This window comes from Mytilus edulis, chromosome 3, assembly GCF_963676685.1.
Source record: "Mytilus edulis chromosome 3, xbMytEdul2.2, whole genome shotgun sequence".
Taxonomy (NCBI): domain Eukaryota; kingdom Metazoa; phylum Mollusca; class Bivalvia; order Mytilida; family Mytilidae; genus Mytilus; species Mytilus edulis.
Genome location: NC_092346.1, coordinates 8,890,809 through 8,914,018, shown reverse-complemented (window position 1 = coordinate 8,914,018; position 23,210 = coordinate 8,890,809). Strand labels below are relative to the sequence as shown.

The 23,210-nt window shown below is 31.4% G+C and overlaps 1 long non-coding RNA gene across 1 annotated transcript; it reads right to left on the bottom strand.

Annotated features, from left to right (window-relative positions):
* Nucleotides 1–2,231: 2,231 nt before the first annotated feature.
* On the bottom strand, nucleotides 2,232–8,655 carry LOC139515737 (uncharacterized). Its single transcript, XR_011662833.1, has 4 exons — nucleotides 8,514–8,655; nucleotides 7,009–7,116; nucleotides 3,340–3,427; nucleotides 2,232–2,740 (listed from the first exon to the last, which is right to left on the bottom strand). It is a non-coding gene; the product is annotated as an uncharacterized lncRNA (long non-coding RNA).
* Nucleotides 8,656–23,210: the final 14,555 nt, after the last annotated feature.

Here is a 23,210-nt window from a genome sequence, read left to right as displayed (position 1 = left end):
ACTGTTTCAATTCTTATACATCAATGCCTTTTAGCGTATCACAAGAAGGAAATCCAGAAACACAGGCATGATATTAATAGAGTGTTGTTTTCCAATTTTGTTTTTTAACATTGACACATACTTTTGTAGGCAACATCTTCTGACATCAGACTCGGACTTCTTTTGAACTGAATTTTAATGTTCGTATTGTTATGCGTTTACTTTTCTACATTGGCTAAAGGTATAGAAGAGGGTTGAGATCTCATAAACATGTTTAACCCTGACGCATTTTTGCGCCTGTCCCAAGTCAGGAGCCTCTGGCCTTTGTTAGTCTTATATTATTTTTGATTTTAGTTTCTTGTGTATAATTTCGAGTTTAGTATGGCGTTCATTATCACTGAACTAATATATATATTTGTTTAGGGGCCAGCTAAAGGACGCCCCATTCAGAGAAATCTAAATGAAATAATTGTGTTTACTACATTTGAATATACATCCTGGTATCATAGTGATTATGTGATCAATTAAAATACAAATTATTCGCCAAATTTCTGAGAACTAATTAAGCCCAATGTTCTAATACTATTTTGACACACTGTTATTTCGTAGAACAGATTTTAGGATAAACACTTGAAAGTCCATTGTTTTCATTAAATATGAGTTTAATCGTCGGTTATGTTTTTAATGGAACCAAGCGTGTAATGACTAAATGACTGTAATCTATATAACTAAGCTGTCTATTGAATTATTTATTAGATAATTCAATTCTGTAACAATAGAGTATGAAACAACGTTTGGAAATATCATTGCTAGATAATATTTGATAGTTTTCCGCGCGATACTTCAGTAGTAGTTATTGAGTCTGTTGATATGACAAAGATTAGTTTAAGTGAAATGTCCAATTAAGTTTAAAACCTGATACCGACTTCAACTTGCCCTTATCATGAATATCTTGTACACTCGAAACTTAATGGTCAACTGTTTAAATGTTTGAATGCTTAAAAAATGAAAAAATCATCAAAGGTACCAGACTAAGATTTAGAAGTGATCTTAAATATTATACAGTATACGGCATGAATAAATGTGCTTTTCATGAATAATTTCACTGCGTTCATTTTTGTATATCATAAATAACACATACCTCAGGCAAATAATGTACGAAACAAACTGATAAGTACTTAATATATACTAGTTTGTGTCAAAATGTAAATAGGGAGTGTTTTTTTAAGAAATCTTTAGTAACAAAGACAACCAGGAAAGTAAACATCATAATGTAAACAATTTAATAGATTATATTGAGCTGTAAAAAGTTTTAATAAATATTACCAGGAAAGAACCAATGACCTGCGGTAGAAATTCTTTAGATATTTTGATTTATACATGTATTAAAAAGCTTATTAACGTACTCACCAACAACATGCTTTATTTGTTGAGAAAAGAAAATAACAAACATCGATAGCATATTGTATTTATTTATTAGTTCACATAAAGTATCAGTTCACATGTTTTCATCAAAACATCTCATCTAAATCTACGCCATTCTCAAAGTATATAAAGATGCAGTGCTTTGCATTATTGACTTTTATAGTTGACTTTATTTACTTTGGTACTCCTATCTTACAATACTCAACACATCATTTCTGTTTTCAATGCACAATTCAGGTACAGTTGACAAGCAAACATTTTCTGGGTCCGTTTTCTGCATATTAAGCTTAAACAAGTATTGTTTGTATCATGTTTATGTTCAATATGCAAGTGTCTAATTGCGTAATCGAACGCACTTCGTATGACAGCAATCATATTATGAGTTCAATTATGTTTGTTAATCATATAAGTTGTAAGAACAACAACCATATATTAAGAGTTTTAAGAATCGTAATCTTTGGTAGCCACTAAACAAACATGACAACAAAAAACAAAACAAGTTTGCTGGTTTACATATTATAAATACAGCTACCATAGATCCGTTACAATGAAATTCGCATTATTTTTCAATACCAGATAATAATCTTTATAGTCTAAAAAAATATAGTTTGTTACGTTCTTCTAATGCTGTAGTCCAACTTTGTAAAAATTCATCTTTAATACGTGTTTTAACACAATCCAATGATTAATATACTAGTACATCATAAATGAATGAATACTTTACTTGAAAGAAGCATACACATGCTATTACAAACAGAAATATATACGAAATATGTGACAACCAAAAGACAGCAGAGAACAGTAGTTACATATTATATAATGAAAATATGACAATGCGTGATGATCTTATTTCCAAGCGGTTTTAACTAATTGCACATTTTTACTGCGAGAGACTCAAAACGAGTTTGTAATAAAGAATCAAACTTGTACTGATTTGGCCACGATGACCAATAATTAGGTAAACGTTGTATTCCCACACATTAATAGGATGGACAAGATGAAACAAAAACGCTTTTTTTTTCTCTCAAACATTCATGTCGCAACATAATTATAAGAGTTGTATTTTCTCTTTGGTCATTTTAACGACCAACTTCAACTTTTAATTTATGTGAGCCGCTACGCAATTTAGATTACATAGATACTGTAAACCGACGTATTTTCGAATTAATTACATTTTGGTAACTAGATAACCTGATTAAAATTGTTAATGTGCTACACGTGTCAAACTTAAAGTCTAAAATAATTGGCACAATACAATTATTATTTTTTTAATTTTAACTGAAGACATTTTCACATCATACTGTGTTCTATAGACGCCAAGATTTAGTCGTCTTCACTGAAATGATAGAATGGATTTAGTCAATAAGAAAAAGTTTCAGTTAATGCCTGTTATACTTAATTGTAAAATACTAAATATCAGACAGAATAACTGTCACCGTAAAATATAATATGGGGGCTTTCATACAGAATAGTATAATTGTGATAATATGCGATCTTATTTTCAAAAATATTTTTGTTTGTACTAGCACGTTTAGGCTTCTTTTAAGTAAAGTATTTATTCATAAATACAAAATTTAATCTTGGTATCTATATTAAGTTTAATTACAACCACTGAGTTGATGCCACTGCTGGTGGAGTTTTAATTCCCCAAGGGTATCACCAGCGCAGTAGTCAGTACTTTTGAAGTTATGAAATACTAAGGCTTTTCTAGCTCAGGAATAGATTACCTTAGCTGTATTTGGCAAAACTTTAAGTAATTTAGGAATGTTGGTTGTAAATGCACTTAAATTGTACTTTATTTTGGCGTTTTAACACTTTTGGATTCTAGCGTCACTGGTGAGTCTTTTGTAGACGAAACGGCCGTCTGGCGTAAATACAAAATTTAATCTTGGTATCTGTGATGAGTTTACTTAAATACATGCTATGGCTACTTACAAGCAACAGTTCGATCCACAGCACTCTCCTTCCTGAACCCACGCGGGTCGACAATTATCAACACAAGCATAAGAACAGTTAGTTACACCTGTAAAGATATAAAGTTCATTTATAGTTCATATTTTCGAAGGAAAAACAAGTACATCATTTTTTTTTGGTACTTTTTGTCTTTTAATCTTTTATAGATTGTTCCTTCTGATACTTCATTTTTTTTTTAACCCTTTATTGTATTTTTCTCTTTTGAAATGTGTTGTTTAAGGTTGATATTTATCTAAATACTGTAAATATTTGACGTCATGCTTTTGTCCCTATTGAAACATTTTGACTTATTGTTGATTTTCGTGGTGGTTAATGCAGGTAAAGGAGGAGATGCTTATCCTGTCGAAATACCCGGTCTCAATTCTTTTGGTGTTAATCTATTTCCTTGATTTGTCTTCTAGATTCATAAATAAATTTTGAACATCGGTAGGCTATTGTTGCCTTTATTATATTATACCACATCGACTTTTTTTTGTAATGTCAAGAATCAAAGTATTTTTTGGAAAATAATTTAATGATTGAATCATTACTTGCAACAAAAAGCAATTGCACTTAAGGGGGGGGGGGTGATCTATTCAATTTTAAATAAAAAGGAGGAAAAAAGTAAATTCAAACGGAAATAAAATTATGACCAAAATTTTCCAAAAGCTTCCATCAGCACAAAATAATGGTAAAAAAAAAGGATTATACGTAAATTGAAAAGTTAAACAATGACTCAAATATATTGTGACTGTTTGTTTTGTTTACGCATGGTTGTCAGTATAATTAAATTCAATGCAACCTTCGTACAAGTGAGAGGTTTAGCCTGATAAAACCAAGAATATGGCAATTTGTGTCAACTGTCTACTGAATTAATCTGACGGAGTTTATATACTGTTTAATGGTTTTCTTATTAAATGTAATTTTTAAAATTGTGGCGTGTAGGATTTAACAACAGTATCTAACCATCCATGCAACCAAATTAGACTATTTACCGGATGTGTAATAACATGAGCAGCACGACGGTGCCACATGTGGAACAGGATCTGCTTACCCTTCTGGAGCACATAAAATCACCGCCTGTTTGTGATGGGGTTTGTGTTCGCTGTTATACTCCTATTTGTGACATTTTTACCTTTTGTGTCTATTTGTTTTGTTCACGCATTGTTATCAGTATATGAAATTCAATGCAACCTTCGTACAAGTGAGAGGTTTAATAAAACCAAGAATATGACAGTTGTTGCCAATTCGTTTGATGTGTTTTATCATTTGATTTTGCCATTTAATTAGGGACTTTCCCTATTGAATTTTCCTCAGAGTTCAGTACTTTTGTTTTAACTTTTAAAAGACAGTTTGTTTAGTACATACAAGAGGTTTGGATTAATAATGTGTTATAAGCGCTCAAATTTTTAAAATTAGATGCATTTTATTTGTGTTCTGAATATTCTTTCGGAATGAATACTTTGTTACAGAAGAAAAGTTGTCCTATATGAGTTTGTGCTTGAGGTGTTCTATAGCTATATGATTTTTTTATATACTTGTAGTTACCGTTTGGTCATATAGCACTTGACATTTGTCGTACTTTTAAATCCTTTAGCATTGAGCATGATGAACATTTTTATCCAGACGTATACAATTTATAAAGTGTTATTTTAGTTTGTTATAGCCATCGGTAGATACTATTCCCCAGGAGTTATCAGCAAAGTACTATAACTGCAGTTAAAGATATAACCAATGAGAAATTATTTTGTTGATGAGGCTCAATTTGTTTGATTGGGATTATATTGCCCTATTTTAATCTGTTGAACTTTTATGAGTTGCTTTAATAATTTTGCTAATAGCGTATGTTGAAGTGACATCTCTAATCTGTTGGAGTTTATATCTTTAAAAAAAGCTATTTCGTAAAAAAACTATATTTTTTTCAAATCTTTTGGCAAATTGCTGTTTCAATTTCTAAATTACTAAATTTATGTTATGGAATAATTCATTTTTTTTCATTTTTTTTTTTGCATTCACGTTCTTCATTGATTATCAATATAAAGTACTGTTGATTGATAATTATTCGCTGAGACCACATCAATTTGATTCCTTGTTCGACGGATACGCCCGCACATATATTTTTCAAAACAGATTTTTTTTATATTCCCGCTTCCCGCATCCAGAAATGTAATCATGTCCATTTCCCGCACCGTTTTTTTTTTTGTAAATATAATAAAAAGATATCATCATTGTTTTTAAAATCACAGTCTAACCTGTATATAACGATTTTAAACATATAAATATATATATAATTTTATAACAGCGGAAATACCTGTAAAGAACAAAAAATTGGTTTCTTTCCCCCTTACTTATATTCCCTATCAAAAAATGTTCGTTGTTAGAATAAAGTACAAAGAATTTCTGAAGGGTTTGCCTTCAACTGCAATTATATTGTATGCTGGCGAAACAAAACTATCCATAGCCGCTGCCTGTTTATGCACCTGTCCTGATTGGTTCAGGGGCCTGTCGTTCAGCAGTTATCGTTTGTTGATGTTGTTTATTGGTATTTTCCCGTTTAGATATATAAATTAGATCGTTGGTTTTCCTGTTCGAATTGTGTATGCTAACAATTTTGGGGTCCTTTATAGCTTGGTGTATAGTCTTTATCAAAGCCCTGTGTAAAAGGCTTTACTTGGACCTGTGTTTGTTATTATCAGGTTGAGAACAACCCTTCCTCACACAAGGGGTCATTTTACTGATGTAGAAAAGAAAATAGAAATACCAAGGATTTATATAGTTCTTCTATACAAAACTTTTGAAAGCTTAAAATTTTGTACTCAAAAAGAGGAGAGTTACATCATATTTTAAACAACTTTTTCTAAAAGAGGGGTTCACTTATTTTGAATAATATTAAACTGTTAAAATAAATGTGTTAACATGGTTAATGTCCATGAATATTACAAAATTCTTGGACATGTTTTGACCATTTAATACCAGATAGATATATAGTTCTTTGAGAAAATATGAGCCCTTTTGTACAAACAAATATATTATAACTTATATTGATCCATCATAAAACATGTAAAAGGGATATTTCTAACATTAAGGGATTGCCCCAAACTGATTATGACTTGGATGGATAATTGTCTCATTGTTTGTCACACATAATATTGTCAAACACTACTATTTTATGTTTACAAAAAAAAATATAGTCGCTCGCCTTTACTTTTCAAGCTTCGCCTCAAAAATTTGCAAATTAAATATTTTTTATTAAAATTTTGAAATCGCTCGCTCGCCCCAAATTTTGGGTTCCAAAAATCCGTAGAACAAGAAATTAAATTGGTGTGGCCTGAATACTAATTTTCGTTGGTTTCGTGATGACAAATGAACCACGAATTCAAATATTTAACGAATACATTATTTTCAATGCACTTTGTTAACAGATTTTTACAAAACCACTAAATCAAATATCCACGAATATGCAAATTTTTAGCAATCCACGGAAATTGATATCCACGAAAAAAATGAATCCACAGTATATGATTTTGTATGATAATTTTCTAATCAAAGACTCTCAGTCCGGACATTTTCTATCATCTTTTCATTTCTAAACAACTTAAATGTAGTTGGTGTACATCACTTCTATCATCTATTCATTGATAAACAACTTACATGTAGCTGGTGTACAGCACACCCTGTTACCACAACATCCTTTTGTGTCTATTGTTCCATTACATGTATCTTCATCTCTAATACACGTTGAACCGGCAGGGCATAGATCTTAGAATAAAATGTAGACAGAATTCTCACACGAGATGTTGATATGTCATGTTGATGTGTGATGTAAGGAATAGTTAACAAAGTCAGGAAAATAGCAGTTTTTATCTTATAGTTCGTTTGGGTGTGTTTTACATTGTCGTTTGATTTTTGTTGCACTTAAATGTTTCTGTTCTTTCGTTGTTTTCCTATTATAGTTGTTGTGTTTCCCCTGGTTTTAGTTTGTAATCCTCACGATTTATGACTTTCGAACAGTGGTATATTACTGATACCTTTATTTTACAGAATTAAGATTCGAATCTACTTATAATAAAGACACAAAGATAATTTGTATATTGATGTTTTATAACTTGTAACATGTCGATTCGTTAAATATCAATGTGTGAAATGTCGGACTGTTAAATGTCATCGACATGTTACAAGTTACAAAACATCAATATACAAATTTACAATTTACCAATAAAGAATTTTGAAATCACACAGTTACAAATTCAAATTGATAGTTTAGAAATTAAGAATTTTGAAAGTACTTAATTATAAGTTCCAAATTGACTATTTAAGAATCACGAATTTTGAAATTACAAAGATATAAGTTACAAATTGACAATTTACGAATACTTTCCATAAAATCCATGTCATTTGTTCTCTTGTGAAACATTGTCAGATTGGCTTTCATATAAACTTCTCATTATTATTTTTATTCAAAAAGGCGAAGATACCAAAGGGTCATTCAAAACTAGTTAGTAGAATAAAAACTGACAACGCCATGGCAACCACGAAAAACGATTAAAAGACTACCTATTTCTAAATAGTACATTAAACACTTAAGATTAAGCAAACAAGAACCCAACAAAAACCAAGGGTAAACTCCGATGCTCCGTGCGGATAGGCAATTCCTGCAACATATGTGACACCCGTGAACATAGTCAATTAAGTTTGGATTACTAGTATTTAGTAAGAGGACACAATCTATATCTTACTGAGCAGTTTCTATGTAAAGTATGTTGCGAATGAATAAAGGCACAAGCCGGCAAGAAGAGGGATACACCTATTTTCCATAGTAGTGCCGATTGTTTGTTGGAAGACGCATCATCCAAAAGTAACAAATACATGTATGTTGTCAATAAAAAAGGTACATACTTGATTTCAGTTCAGAGAATTATTGTTATAATTCAAATGGTTTTAACAAGGTATTCATATCCACGTTGTTCATTCCTTTTTTATGAAAGAGATTTGAATTCTTTAAATCTGTCTAAAAGTTTACAACTGGATATACTAGTGCAAAGGGCATAGAAGTCAATTTTTTTATGCTATTTCAAGAGGTTAAAGACTTGGGTTTGTATGTATTCTAACAAAGCATTCTAATGTTCTAATATCCACATCTTATTAACAACCCTTACCAGTACATTTGCAACATGCTTTAGCACATTTACACCTTACAGGCAGTTTCTCTACTTTCCCTCCTAACGAACTGCATGTTTTAGAGTGCGAACAATATCCTCCATAAATCCCAGTACATGCAGTATTAGCTTCACCTGTAAACACAATTAGTGTACAGAAAAATAAAAGCCAAATCTGGAAACGTTTACTATTCGCGGTCATAAGCAATCCATACCGATAGACCTTTATACTTCTTTAAATATCTTAAATAGGTAAAATATCATATTGTTGTTGAAATGTGTAAACTATTAAAATGTTTAAAACTATGTATGATTTCTTAATAAATTTCGAGAAAATATTTATATCAAGAAGTTTATAGATTAAAGTGCTTATAAACCATGTGAGTTTGACCTGACTGCTATTCATGACTTCCTTTTTAAAATTTCGCTAATAGTAGGAAATAAAATGCATTCTTTTGTTTTTGCAAAAATCAAAATTGAAGATAACCAAATGCACGGTAATAAAGTTGGTTCTTCGTTTTATAGTTTTTACAGTATTTACAGACACCTTCGTTATTTGATAAAATATGCAATATCCATGTCAAAGATAACAGTTAATGTTTCAACTAACTTGATTCCAACATGCTACATTGTGGCATCATTAAATGAGGCATCATCGAAATTGTTCTTTCTAAAAACATCATGACGAGTGCAACATGTTAAGCAGGATAACTTGCCTTTTCAGAGCATCTGAGATCATCTCAGGAGTTAATGAGGGACCGTGTTGCTCAAATTTAAATGTTTCTATTTGCTCATGTTACTCTATTCTTTATTTTGTTTTCCTTTTTTTCTATTGTTCGCCATTTGTCCTGCATATTTTGTCCATTATTGTCTGACCTGTAAACCCAGTCCAGACCAAGACCCTCTTCCGTTCCAAACAAGAGAACTTTTGTGCTCCAATGTTTTGTGCTTTTGCAAAAAATTCCAACTTAACTGCATTTTAGTCTTAACATATTATTTTGTACTCGAATTTTGACTTCGTCACTGTTCTGATATAATTAAGATTTTATTTAAGAATTTATTTTGTTCAAATGTTAGGGAGAAAAAACTTTTACAATTCATGACAATTATACAGTTATGGTCCATACACCATTAATGGAAACAACACTGTTTTATAAAAAAAAAAAAAAAAAAAAAACACAGAAAAGTCATCTAACTTTAACAATTGAAGTACCTATTCGTTGAATATATTTGAAAATCTAAAAAAAAAGTTTTTTATTCTATTTCATGTTATAATTTCTTTAAAATACAATGAACAAACCATAGAAACAAACCATGTTAGCTGTATTAGTATTTGATTCCAAACCCTCGGTCGGATACGATCCAACTTCTACCAACAATGATATCCATTTGCGAATGCGTTCATTGTTACAGAGAAAGTGAGAAAAAATGAAAATAAATAGTTACCTTTAACCGTAATGAAACAACACAAGAATAACAGTTATTTCCATGTTATTCGTCTGAGAATTATCATAAAAGAATGACTGAAACAAAGACGGGGGTAACTTGTAATATCCGAGACGTGGAAATAACACGTAGTCAATGTACAACTTCAGAAATTATGTTGCCGTAAAGAATGTCATTGACTTGTATTTTGATTAGTCCATATGTTACAATCGGGGGAGTTTTACGATGCTGGGTGTGTTTGACGTCTTTGCCAAGATCTTACACGACGATGACCTCGTAACAAAGGCAAAAGTATGAATAATATGGGAAAAACGACAAAAAAGGACAATTTGTATTAAACAGAATAATAAATAGAAAACTAGGCTGAGTCACACTATCTTAATCGAAAACTTAGGGTTGTCAGAACAATACGGATTTGCATAACGTTCGATGAGCGAGACAATTAATCTGACGACGCATCCTTTCACTTCCTTTGAAGTTCATTCGATTCCATCAGAGATATTTTCATATTAGAAGGAATTGGCAGTTGTTTAACATAACTATACTCTTGTTGCCTATCACTTTGTATAATAATCATTTGGGGTTTTTTTTCTATTATATTCAATTATTGTCAACCAAACCGAAATTATTTTTTTGTATTAATTGAATTAAAGATGTGATATATCTGTAGAAGTTAAAAAAGAAATACGTGCGGTTTCATGCTGTGAATATAATAAAAACATTTCCTCGTTCTTGTTTTGTTAACACCTGTTGATGCATTTTAAAACAATAAGACTTCGTACATTTTACTAATAATCATATTTTATTTCTTTTTTTCCCTATGTATTTCCTAATTTTTGTAATATTTTGCAATGAGAATTGAACTTCCTTTTGTCTTTTCCTTGTTTGTTATTTGCTTTTTATGTGTAGCTTCTTTGTTATCCATAGCATCTCAAAATATTTTATAGATTCTTGCACAACACAGTTTGACCTCCAAAACTGTGTCTTGCATCAGTTTAAAGTTGTCTGATTGGAAGTGAAAAAATCTTTGTATTGTGCTACCTTAACAATTCAAATTTTACACAAGAATACAAATAGACAGAGAGTAAAAATAAAATAAGGGGTTTGACTTTGAAGCTTGGAAATAATCACTGTCTGAGTTACTTGAAATTGATTGATTGGCGTTTGCTTGACGTCCAGTGGCAACTATTTGATTTTCATTGTTTTTCAATAGAATAGTTTTCACTACATGTACCACTGCAATGGATTATATGTACTTTTTTATTCGATAATTTGCATTGAATGCATTAGTTAATCAATTTGCAAATGTTTATGTTGTTCAATAACCAGAGTCGATGCGTAACAATATTTATGAGACAGGTTGTTGCTATACACTCTTTTAACCTTAGTATTTACAAAACTGTTTAGAAAAAAAATATATTTATATTTTGTTATGTTATTGTCTCCCAATTCACTTTGCCAATCAATAGTTGTAAAGGTCATGAATTAAACAAAAGATTCTGTTAAAAAAAATGTTTTTTGAAAATTTCCTATGACGACTTTCCTTAGACCGTCATGCATTTTTTTAAACCCCCCTTTTACCAAGATTATCACCTAGCACCGGACATGTCTACCTGATGCATATATGTCTTGATTGATATAATAACTGCAAACTTTACACTTCATATAAAGGTGTAAATGTTATTGAGCGAAAAGTATTATTATATGAACGTACTTTTTCTTTATCGAAATAAATGAGGAAAAAAAATGTGTTGATGTAGTAACTCATATTGCAGCATTTTCTAGATAAGTTCCGATCGCATGTTTACATAATACAAATATCGAAGATATGTCTCGAGATATGAAAATTAACGATTTGTATTTTAAAATATGGAATTGAAAGTGTTGTTTTCAATTGTTCATAGCGATTACAATACAACAAAAGATGGGATTTGTCCTCTATGAATTGAGACGTGCACATTTTACATAGGCGTTGGTCAAGTGGCACATTCGAAATCTACCCTTATCGATCTAAAAAGGTAAAATTCCCCTTTGCATCCGGACTATCACCGATCTTTGTTGTCTTGATAAGCATTTGTTTCATATATAGTTCTACATTGTTGACAGTTTTAATGTTTTTGTAAGAGCGTAATTTGATACCCTATACATCAATCAAATCAGGAAAATTAACTAAATATCTCACAATCATATTAAAGTTTGAACATGAATAATGACATTTATGTATGTATGATGTGCAATTGTTAATCGTATATTTTTTTAAATGATGTATGCGTGGCAGGAAATGCATCTGGAATTATTCTGTTTTGTGGTAATTCAATCTCAAAGAATTTCACTCGCCAGTTTGTGACCGTTTGTAATTGCATTGAATGAAAATTGTACCTAGATAGACGGTCATAAAATAGACCCGTTTAACTGATTGTGGGATACAAAAGATATTTCTGCATTTATTTGAACATACAACGTCACTTTAATGTTTAAATTTGATACAAAGGTCCCTATTTACTTCTTATTATACAATAATCAGCACATCATTTCTGTTTCCAATACACTATACAGTTGACAGACAAACATTTCCTGGAATCAGTTTTCTGCATAAATAAACAAAATAACTATTGTTCTTATAATACCAATACTTTGGTATTGGTTGTTATACCATGTTTATGTTCAATAGGCCACTGTTTAATTGCTTAATTGAATGCACTCAATATGATAACAATCATAACATTTAACTTATTTATTAGTTAATAAAAATAAGTTCATTTATGTGTGTTAAACATAGAATATCGTTATACAAATGTAACTTTTAGCAGTTGTTTGCACGATGCTTCTGGTGCATTTATATCTGATCAAATTCAATGAAACCAATTTGTAGCGTGAAAAAATCGCAATCTATGGAAGAGGGACGAAAGATACCAAAGGGATAGTCAAACTCATAAATCTAAAACAAACTGACAACGCCATGGCTAAAGATGAAAAAGACAAACAGAAAAACAATAGTAAACATGACTCTGATGCATGATTTTTTATTATTTATTGGTTTTGGCTTTTAACTAGCTGTCAGTAACTGCGAGTACTCTCAAATCGTATTTTCTTGTTAATTCGACCTGTTGATACTGTTTATAATGCTTTTTTGTTATTTTTTATTTATATGGATCTTGTCTGTACACCAGCTTTCATTATTGGTAATATCTTCAATTTTTCACTTATTCTTACAACATTTGTATAAACTTCAAGATTATAAAAAAACCGGTTTTTTTCTAAAGTGAACATTGATTGGTTAAATATTTCTCAGTCATGTCCTGTGTTTGAATTTGTTTGTTAGCTTTTTGGTCATGAATGTTTGTCTCTAATATTTAATTAACTGTGCATTTGTATTCAGATATCGCAGATCAAATTTATTCCTTCATTGTTTAATCATACGTTTTTTTGATTGAGTTAAGTCTGCCAATTGATATTTTATCGTATGTTTTTCTTTGTTGTGATGTTATGCTATTGTTTCAGAAAAAGGGAGAAGGTTTGGATCCATTAAAACGTTTAATCCCGCTGCAAATGTTTGCACCTGTCCTAAGTCAGGAATCTGATGTACAGTAGTTGTCGTTTGTTTATGTAATATATACGTGTTTCTCGTTTCTCGTTTTGTTTATATAGATTAGACCGTTGGTTTTCCCGTTTGAATGGTTTTACACTAGTAATTTTGGGGCCCTTTATAGCTTGTTGTTCGGTGTGAGCCAAGGCTCCGTGTTGAAGGCCGTACTTTAACCTATAATGGTTTACTTTTTAAATTGTTATTTGTATGGAGAGTTGTCTCATTGGCACTCACACCACATCTTCCTATATCTATGACACAACATAGAAAACTAAAGAATAAGCAACACGAACCCCACCAAAAAACTAGGGATGATCTCAGGTGCTCCGGAAGGGTAAGCAGATCCTGCTCCACATGTGGCACCCGTCGTGTTGCTTATGTGATTACATATCCGGTAAATGGTCTAATTCGGTAGGTCACATTCATGAAAGGGAAGGGGATTGTAGTTACGACGTAAGGAACATATCCGATATCATTCTGTGAAACGGTTATTTCATAACGGTCAACCAACTCGTGATGTCGTCCGTAAAATTAACGAAGGGATGATTTCAACTTCACCATTTGGAACTCTTGGTTTAATAGCTTCCTTGTAAGCAGCAACCTTCTATCAAGAAAATCATGATAGGAAATGCAAGCACGGGAATATCGTATCAATTGGGAGAAATATACCCCGTATGCAGGTGCTGCTGGAATGCTGCTACTTAGAAATGGAAAGTTCACAATTGGAAAGCTGATATCATCTCTTTTGTCGCAAAGTTTTGTTTTCAACCGACCCTCATTGTCAATTTCTAGATGTAAGTCAAGATATGAAGCCGACTTAACTGTATCTGTAGTATCCTTCATCTCTAGTTCGATGGGATAGATGCGTTCCACATAGTCACCAAATTTTGAATTGTTTAGTGAAAGGACATCATCTATAAAGCGGAAAGTAGAGTTAAAGGATATTGCTTACTTCTTATCTTTCTTCCTCAGAAGTTCCTGCATGAAGTCAGCCTCATAATAATAAAGAAACAAGTCGGCAAGTAGAGGGGCACAGTTTGTTCCCATTGGAATGCCGACAGTATGTTGAAAAACACGGCCTCCGAACGTAACAAATATGTTGTCAATCAAGAAATCAAGCATCTTGATAATATCAGTTTCAGAGAATTTTTTGTTTGAATCAGAGTGATTCTTTACAAAGAAGGATTTATCCCTCCCTAAGACAAGATACTTGTATCTACGTTGGCCATTCTTTTTTATGAAGCAAAGTAATACCAACTCTTTCAATTTGTCTCTTAGTTTGGAATGTGGAATACTTGTGTAAAGAGTAGAAAAGTCAAATGTTTTAATACTGTTACATGATGAAAGAGAGTTAGATTGTATGTACTCTAAAAGATCTTTGGAATTTTTAAGTATCCACATCTGATTCACGCCACCTCTAGAATAGGCAGTTTCACAATAACTTTGAAGCCCGTCTTTGATTGCTGATAAAATAGATGTTAATAATTCAGAAAGAGGTTTCGTGGAGCACTTGGAAGACCCAGCAATATACCGTTGTTTGTAAGGACACTTATGTAGTTTAGGTATCCAATACAGTGATGTAAGATCCAGTTCTTCATCTTTGGTTAATATTCCAAAGGAACATAGAACAGACCTATGATTATCCAGGATTTCCTCTTTGGTAAGTGTCGTGAGGGTATATGTTGAGTTTCCAAGTGAATTGTCGATACCTAATTCGTTTATCAAGCAGTTAATGTAATGACTTTTACACACAAAAACGATGTTATTTGGGGCTTTATCTATAGAAGACACTAAAGAAATGTTTAAAACTAGGGATATTAGGTGTTCCTGAAGAGCAGGCATATCCTGCTGCACATACAATTTCATAACTATATTATCAATATTCAAGGAAACATTTTATCGCGAATTGAAATATGTTTAAGGGAAGAATAAATTAGCCATGAACCGAAGAAGTTCTTTGGTATAAAGCAAAATAACAAAAATACCGAACTCCGAGGAAAATTCAAATCCGAAACGCATTAATCAATGGCAAATTTAAACGCTCAAACACATCAAACGAATGACAAATAAACTGTTAGAAGTTAGATAAAAGAATTCTATAACATTTAGACATTTTTTCAGTAATTTGTTTATTCTAAGGGTTGGGGCAACAAGTTTAGTAGACAAATTATAACACAAAACCTATAGATGTATGTATTCTATTTCTTTTGATAAGTACAATTATTAAGTTTGACAGCAAAATAAATTCAAATTAAGATATAAGACAAGACTTCTGATTGGCCACAAAACAAATATAAGACAAGACTTGTGATTGGCAACGAACCGAATACCGGTATACACCTAAGGACGAGGATTTTAACAACTATAGTTGCAGCCTATAGTTGCAGCCTTCAAATAAACTCATACCATATAGTAAGCTATTTAAACTATATCATTTTAAAACAAAATAAAAACAAAATTAGAAAATGAAAAAAAAACATTTATGGCATACAACAAGCAAAGACAACCAATGTTATACAGGGACCTGACTTGTGACAGGTGCACAAATGATGAAGTGGTTTTTAACACGTTTGTGAGTATTAAACACTATATGAAAGACCTAAATCGGTGAGAAAAGGCTTGACTCATCAGTTCAAACGAACAAACAAAACACTGTGTTACCCTGAAATAAACATTTTATTTGTAACCCTAACATTAAATTTACTTTGTAACCCTTGAAAAAGAATTACTTTGGTATCCTGAATGCTTTATATCCCGAAAAATATGTAAATTTCTTTGTACCTTCTAAATAAAAGTTGCTTTGTATACTCCTAAAATACGAATTTCTTTGTAACCCTCAAATTTGAATTGCTTTGTATTATGAAATAAAAGTTGCTTGTTAGTATTTATCAAATGTACCAGGATTATAATTTAGTACGCCAGACGCGCGTTTCGTCTACATAAGACTCATCATTGACGCTCATATCAAAATATTCATCAAGCCAAACAAGTACAAAGTTAAAGAGCATTGAGGATATATATATATATATGGATTTATGTCAAAAGACAGAAAAGTGAAGAAGGAAAGAAAACAATAATAAATAAATAAATAAATATATAAAAATCAAAAGATAAATATTTAAAAAACAAAAACAAAAACTAAATTACAAATTAAACAAACAAAAATGCAAAAAATAGAAAAGAGGATACCTTAACTAAGATGATGATGTGTGTGAGATCATGGTTTGCTATAGCTATCCAGACAATTAAAAATAGTTCTGAACTGTAAGTAAACTCCAAGACTTTTTGAAAATGGTTAGCTTTTGCTCTAAAGAAAGAAGATAACTACCCGAGGTTAGTAGTTCTAGGTTAATTTTTTACAATCCTAAAATATAAGTTGCTTTGTAAACCTGAAACAAAAGTTACTTAAGGTGACTGGGGCCTATTCAAAGTGTCTATCAGAAGTGCCGTATTTTTTGTATTTTATCCTTTAAAGAAAGTGAATCAATTTGGTCAATAATAATAGGTGGTCACGGACCATTTAAGCTCAAAATTTTATTTTTAATTAGGTATGTAAAAGGGACCATTTTTCAATGAAATGATAGGGAAAATAGAGGTGTTGACTTATTTTAATCGGAATATTAACAAAACGTTCTATGACACTTGGTCCAAAACTGTAATATAAAAAGCTGAAATATAGCTTCAAAGAATCAGCAAATAAAAATCATAGGTCACCGATAAGGAAAAAAATATATTTTGTTTAAAACCCACATTTTGGCGGAAAAATTGTGATAAAATGTAATTTTGAGCCTTTCACAGATACACATAATAACGATAATATTTTTCATAGTGACAATTAGTAACTACAATGATTTAACATTTCTTATCAATCAAAATATTTAGTATCGAATTTACGACACATACTTTTCGTGTGCATTGTAATTCATGCGTGAAATTATGCGCAGTCGAATAGTCCCGATCCCCCTCAATAAATCCCAAACCCCTATAATAAGAAATCAGCAAAAATATGAATCTGTTTTTCACGGAATCATGGAGTTAAATTATTTCACTTTAGAAGTTGGTGATTTCTAGATACTGAAATAATTGATTGATTTTCATTTTGCTTTTCATCGTGTGATACATTAGATGAGCTTTTCAGATTGATCTTCTTTTTGTGAATAAACGATTCAAATTGTACACAAAAATACAAAAAGAGAGATAGATAGTAAAATAAATTTGAGTTTGAGTTGCTCCGCTTGGAAGCTAAATAATCATTGAGATTATAACTTTTCAACTATTTCATGAAAATCAAGGTCTGTGTATCACCTTAGTAATAATGTATTAAACAAAATTAATAAATATATATAAAAAAGTATGAGGGAAATATCATATCGAGGCAATCTTTTATAACGGGTGTTATTATCTTCGTTGCAGAAACAAAAGGTTTACATTTTGAGGTTAACGACTTAAAATAATGTTTCAAGTTCAAACAGCACTTCTACATCTTGCTAATTTGACAGCTTTTATTTATGTTTCAGAGTCTTATTTCACATTACAGCTAATAAAGCACAAAAAAGTCATGTGATGTCAAAAATATAATTTCTCTACGGGTAATTCTAGAATACTGTGTATATTCTATAATTTTGTTCTTGGAGAAAGAAATTCCCGCATACTTGCTTTGTCGTATCAGTTGATTGATTGATGGTCTTTATATCCTCCAAATATATGACGATTTTACAAATAATATCACAAACATAACGCAAACATATTTACATATTCTAAACAACATCTTACTATAGCACCAGTCAAAAATAGTAATATTTTTATATGTAGAAAATAAATAAAGAAAACAAAGTATTTAGTTCGTCATACTGAACAAAATGTAATGAAAAACAAGTAAACCACACAGCAGCAAAGAAGACCACAGGATTTCAGTGATAGGCATATAAATGGTGAGACGAGGTCAAATATTTCTGTGAATGTTCAGTCCTCCTCCTAATCAAGGACGGAGGCGTAACAACACAAAGGTCGACTACAGTTTTTTTTTACTAAAATATGAGTTACTAGTACTGTGTATCACTGAAACATAAATAGTTTTTTTTAACCTGAAATATTTCATTTTTGTAATTGTTTTGTAACCCTAAAATAAGAATAACTTTGTCATCCTAGAATATGAATGGCTTTTTTTTACCTTGAATACGAATTATTTCGTTACCTTAGAGCAAGAATCACTGTGTAACACTAGAATATGAGTTACTTTGTAGCCCGCAAATAGGAAATGTTTGTATTCTTAGATTTAAGAGTTACTTACATCATAATTTAGAAAAATATGAATAATAATCTGCATCGGAACATTGCAGTTAAAATATTTTGCCTGGGGAGTTTTTTTTTCTCCGGCTATCGAAATATGTTTTTAATTTAACATTTTAATATTCATCATGTGAATCAGTACCTTGTTAAATGGGTCTTTTTATTGCGATACAATATCAAATTTTACACATGTATACAAGCAGACAAATAACCAAAATGGAGTTTGAGTTGATCTGCATTGAAGCTTGGAAACAATAACTGATAAACAAATGTTTGAATCACTGTTGATTGATTGATAAGTGCTCGCTGAATGTTCAGTGGCAACTATTTCAAGAAAATTCGGGACGATAAACCATTTCCAGCATTTTTGTTGCAAGATGAATTACGGAATATAAAAGAGATTAATTATAGAATATTAAATTAAGACAAGGATTTTAAAAATAGTTTGTTGATCAGAAGTTTAACAATGGCGGTTTGCAACTTCAAATAATAATTTCAAGTTCAAACGGCGGATTTACATTTCCTTTATTTGAATTCTTTGAATTTCAGTTTTAGAACTTTACTTTACAAAACTGCTAATGGAACACTAAACCAACGTGTAATATCAACATTATAATTTCTTTACGGAAGTAACTCGGGGGTAAAAGGGGGTAGAGTATTTCATTATTTAGCTTTTGAAAAAGATATGTACGGAACCAATTATTTTCTCAAAATACATTTTATCCTATACACTTTTTTTGTCTTTTAAGTTTGCTTGTTTATGTTTTACGCCAATTTCATTGCCCTTCGCTATATCACGACGTTCAATTTAATTGGTAGAGGAAGACGGAATGCACAGATATAAACATCGATCATCGACACGAAATTTTAAGATGAAGAGGTTATAATGTTTTCATAGGTAAATCCAATAAATGTATTCCTTTTATGAGCAATTATCAGGTACTGAGTGTTGTTAAAGACTCCTATATATAATGAAGATACGGAGACGTGGTACGATAACCAATGACCAACGAGTTCAACTGACGAAGATATAAGCAATTATACGACATTGTACGTTTCGCGTTGCACATATTTTATCTTTCAAGTGAAAATAACTAGAAAAATCATTTTTTTTTGTTGTTCTTTAAGAAATTTATAAATAAAAAGCATACTTAACATTTCAAACAGACATTCAAGGGCATTATTTAAAGTATACTATAAGTTTATGAAACATTGTACCCGTTAGCGCTAATGAGGCCATTTTTCCTAAATTTGATATTTCCAAGGGTATTCACTTTTTTTTTAAAACTTGTCTGATATATTTCTGATATTAACCAATAGTATAAGTTTTATAAAAATCTGACAAGAATTATACCCGTGAGAGCACTAACGAGGCTAATTACTATAAATCTAAAAATTCCATGAGGAATTATTCTTTTGAACCAGAATGTGTCCATATTACACGAATGCCCAACTCGCACAATCATTTTCTATGTTAAGTGGACCGTGAAATTGGGGTATGAACTCTAATTTGGCATTAACTTTAGACAGATCATATCATAGGATCATGTGTACTAAGTTTAAAGTTGATTGTACTTCAACTTCATCAAAAACTACCTCGACCAAAAATTTTAACCTGAAGTGGGACAGACGGACTGACAAACAAACCGACGAACGAACGGACGGTCAGACGAACGAACGGGAGAACAGACTATCGTAGGTGGGGAATAAAAGTCAATCATCAACCATTATAGAAACTATTCAAGTTATTGGTAATATTAACCTATAGTATACGTTTTATTAAAATCTGACAAGAAGTTTACCTGTGAGATCGCTAACAAGACATGACGGACGGACGTACGCCCGGTATTTACATCAAAACAAAAACCAACACCGTAAAGTCTTCTTTAAAAAACCCGACATCAAAAATGGGAATAAAGTAAAATGAGGACACCAACATCAACTGAATAACAGGTTCATGATTCAGGACAGGTACAAAATGAATGTGGAAGTGTTGCACATGGTTGTAAACGCTCAAACCTCTCCTAACCTAGGACATTGGGGTTACAGTACAAAACATCAGGTGCAAATGGCATAACTCAAAAGATTTCTTAAAATTTAAAATTCCAAGGGTCAAAACTCCTTGAAAAAATATCGAATCATGATGCACATCCACATAGTATGCCCTAATTATATACGAAATTCAATGAAATTCGGTTGTATGGTAGGAGGGTTGAGCTAAGTTGCAGTAGTTTAGGCCAAATTTTATTCTAAGGGTCATAACTACTACAAAAAACTGTAATCATAATTTGTTGTTGATAGGATATCATGTCCTTATTATCTACAAAGTTTCATGAATTTCTGCTGTGAGGTTTCAGGTAGCAATAAACAGTTAGGAAAAAATATCAAAATTTGCCCTCATAAATTTTACCATCCCCTTTTCATTGATTTCTTGCAATATTAAGCTTACTATTTGTGTCATATATGTGCATATGTATGTAATCAGAATCTTCTATAAATTTCATATACAGTATATAAAATGGTAGAATATAAATATAGTTTCTTTTGAGTGTATCCATGGCAACAATCTGCATTTATTTTCTATAAAATATTGAAAAAGGGGAAAAAGATGTCATATATTTCCCAAAAATTTGGCTAAAAGTTGAATTTCAATCGATTAAAGTAATACCTTTTCTGAAGCTGTTTAAATATATCTTTCAGTTAATCCAGTTTTAATGTCTTTCATCTTATTTTTTTTTTGTAAAATTGTGTCAAAAACTTCGTGACGAAAAAAAAATGTTCGTAAACATTACATTAATTTCTGGACCGATGGCTGGTCTAACAATGAAAAAACGGAGAGTAAAACAGACAATAGCCAATTCAACATGTGAAAAATAATCTTGATGTTCTTATAAACCATCTTTGAAGGCTAAATTACTACTCAGCTGTCTAAAAAGGAATTTTGTTACATAATAACTTTCATATTTGAAAAAAAAACCCGGGGCACTCCTAACTGTGTATTGCATCCTCAGAGGAGTTGCGATGAAGAGAATATGACTGACGGAGGAGAGACTTACGGACGTACGGACGGATTAAAACATTATACCCCACGCAAAATGACCTTCAAAACATTTGTAAACGTTTTCTACAATACCCCAGTTCTACCGTCTTATTCTGTAAGAAACATACAATTTCGCATGGATGCAGTTATGATATGATGTAAGATAATTATATATACAATTAAACTCTACATCAATTCCGTTACGACATCATCGTTATTTCAAACCTATGATTGCGTTGGATAAAAACTGCAATTTTTATACGTGTGCATGTAAAACAAATTTTGTTGTAGAAGGGTCTAAATACTGCACAAACAACATTTTCCAAAAGACCAAAAAAGTGAAGAAGTATATTTAAACAAAACGCATTTGACTAACAGGTCGAACAACTGATGTTCTTTAACCCTGTTGACTGCCATTGGCGATTGCCAAAAAAAATGATAACAGGATGTAACAAAATGGATCTTAATATAAATTTAATATTAAACAGAAAACAATTAACTTGTGGCCACGATGTTATGCCACAAACATAAGGTGTTAATACTTTTTTGTACACCAGATCCGGATTTCGACAATAAATGTCTCTTCAGTGATGTTAGGGATCGAAACAGTATTTGGAAGGCCATATAAAATGTACCCTCATTTGTAGATAGACTCTTGAATTTTAAGAGTCAATATAGGATGAACGGATCATATAAACCGGAGGGAAAATATGATACAAGCCCAAACGAAAAAATATAAATGAGTCTAAATTGAAAACTACGTTCAAACCTATGATTGCGTTGGATAAAAACCGCAATTTTTATACGTGTGCATGTAAAACAAATTTCGTTGTAGAAGGGTCTAAATAATGCACAAACAACATTTTCCAAAAGACCATAAAGTGAAGAAGTATATTTAAACAAAATGCATTTGACTAACAGGTCGAACAACTGATGTTCTTTAACCCTGCTGACTGCCATTGGCGATTGCCAAAAAAAAAATTGATAACAGGATGTTACAAAATGGATCTTAATATAAATGTAATACTAAACAGAAAACAATTAACTTGTGGCCACGATGTTATGCCACAAACATAAGGTGTTAATATGTTTTTGTACACCAGATCCGGATTTCGACAATAAATGTCTCTTCAGTGATGTTAGGGGTCGAAACAGTATTTGTAAGGCCATATAAAATGTACCCTCATTTGTAGATAGACTCTTGAATTTTAAGAGTCAATATAGGATGAACGGATCACATAAACCGGAGGGAAAATATGATACAAGCCCAAACGAAAAAATATAAATGAGTCTAAATTGAAAACTACGTTCAAACCTATGATTGCGTTGGATAAAA